Raw genomic sequence first — 1,883 nt, 5'->3', positions numbered from 1 at the left:
GCCTGCAAGCCACAGCTACTGAAACCACGTGCCACGGCTGCTGAAGCCCACGTGGTCCAGGGCCCGTGAGTCACAACTACTGAGCCTGTGTGCCAGAACTACTGAAGTCCATGCACCCTAGAGCCTGCATACCCCATCTATTTACTGAGCTCACACCCTATAACTACGAAGCCTGTGTGCCTAAAGCTTGTGCCCCACAAGAGAAGTTGCCACAATGAGAAGTCTGTGCACTGCAGTGAAGAGTAGCCCCACTCACCACTGCTAGAGAAAGCCTGTGCAAAGCAGCAAAGACCCAGCACAGCCAAAAATAATACGAGAAACAAATTAATGAAACAAAGATATCATATCTTCAGAACTCACAGGACAGAACTGTCAGTGGAGTTACTGAGCCAGACAACTGTGGGTTTGGCTTAGCTCTGTGATTTGCCAAGCTATGTGTCCTTGTGCCTATTATTTAACCTCACCAGCTCCTACTTGCGACCGTGTAGCATGCTAGTTTAGAGCACAGGCTCTAAAACCAGATGGCCAGGACTCAAATTCTGGGTCTGTAACTGACTAGTTATGTAACTTTGAGCAAATTACCGTGCATCTGTTACTTATCTGTAAAATAGGGTTATTAAGGCCACCTACTTCTTAGAATATATATTAATATATTAATAAATATATTAAATAAATTGATATATTTAAAGTGCTAAAACCTGTACATGTGATATACATATATGTAAATACATATATTTGCTATTATTTTTATGTAAATATAAAATCCTGACCTAATAGAATAAATAAATAGAACTGGTACTAAGTTCTTGATATAAAGATTAAGCTGAGACGAAGCGTGTAAAAGTGTCTACCATGGATTGTGATGTATAGCTAGGACTTGGTAGACAGTGGCTGTGTTATTACCTGGAACTGATGCTGAGCTGGTGAGCACTAGGATGGTTGTCCTTCTTCTGATGGAGAGTGGCTACACTGTACTATTGTTAAATATTTTGAGTATCATCCTGTATAAACTTAGGCATTTCTTAATATTAAGGTCTGTTCCTGGGGAAGTGATTTTTTATTTAAGGAGTACCTAAACAGAATTAAAAGTTTGAGAAGTTTTGACCTGAATATGGCTTTTTTTTAAAATCATGAAGGCAAAGTTTGGTCTAATGAAACACTGTACATTAAGTACTATGTACTTGCACTTAATGGAAAGATGAGAATTAATTTTAAAAACATTTTAAAACAAAATGTTTTCTTCAGTACAGAAGTGCTTCTTTGGTTGCCAGAGCTGAGGGATACAAACCTCCAGTTAAAAGTCCTAAGGATGTAAGGTACAGCATGGGGACTGTAGATAACAATACTGCGTGGTATATTTGAAAGTTGTGAATGTTAGCTAAACTTTTCATGGCGATTATTTTGCAACATATACATATACTAAATCATTGTGTTGTATACGTAACACTAATATAATGTTGTATGTCAGTTGCTGCTGCTGCTAAGTTGCTTCAATCATGTCCGACTCTGTGCGACCCCATAGACGGCAGCCCAGCAGGCTCCCCCGTCCCTGGGATTCTCCAGGCAAGAACACTGGAGTGGGTTGCCATTTCCTTCTCCAGTGTATGAAAGTGAAAAGTGAAAGTGAAGTCACTCAGTTGTGTCTGACTCTTTGCGACCCCATGGACTGCAGCCCACCAGGCTCCTCCATCCATGGGATTTTCCAGGCAAGAGTACTGGAGTGGGGTGCCATTGCCTTCTCCGTGTATGTCAGTTCAGTTCAGTTGCTCAGTCATGTCCGACTCCTTGCGACCCCATGAATCACAGCACGCCAGGCCTCCCTGTCCATCACCAACTTCCGGAGTTCACTCAAACTCATGTCCATCAAGTCATTGATGCCATCC

The 1,883-nt window shown here is 41.6% G+C and overlaps 1 protein-coding gene across 4 annotated transcripts in view; it reads left to right on the top strand.

Moving 5' to 3' along the window:
- The window catches only part of INADL (InaD-like (Drosophila)), a 396,383-nt gene that overhangs the window by 112,962 nt on the left and 281,538 nt on the right, over nucleotides 1–1,883 (top strand). The window lies entirely within an intron of this gene.

This window comes from Bison bison, unplaced genomic scaffold (assembly GCF_000754665.1).
Source record: "Bison bison bison isolate TAMUID 2011002044 unplaced genomic scaffold, Bison_UMD1.0 scf7180017863957, whole genome shotgun sequence".
NCBI lineage: Eukaryota > Metazoa > Chordata > Mammalia > Artiodactyla > Bovidae > Bison > Bison bison.
This window is presented reverse-complemented; position numbering and strand designations above follow the sequence as displayed.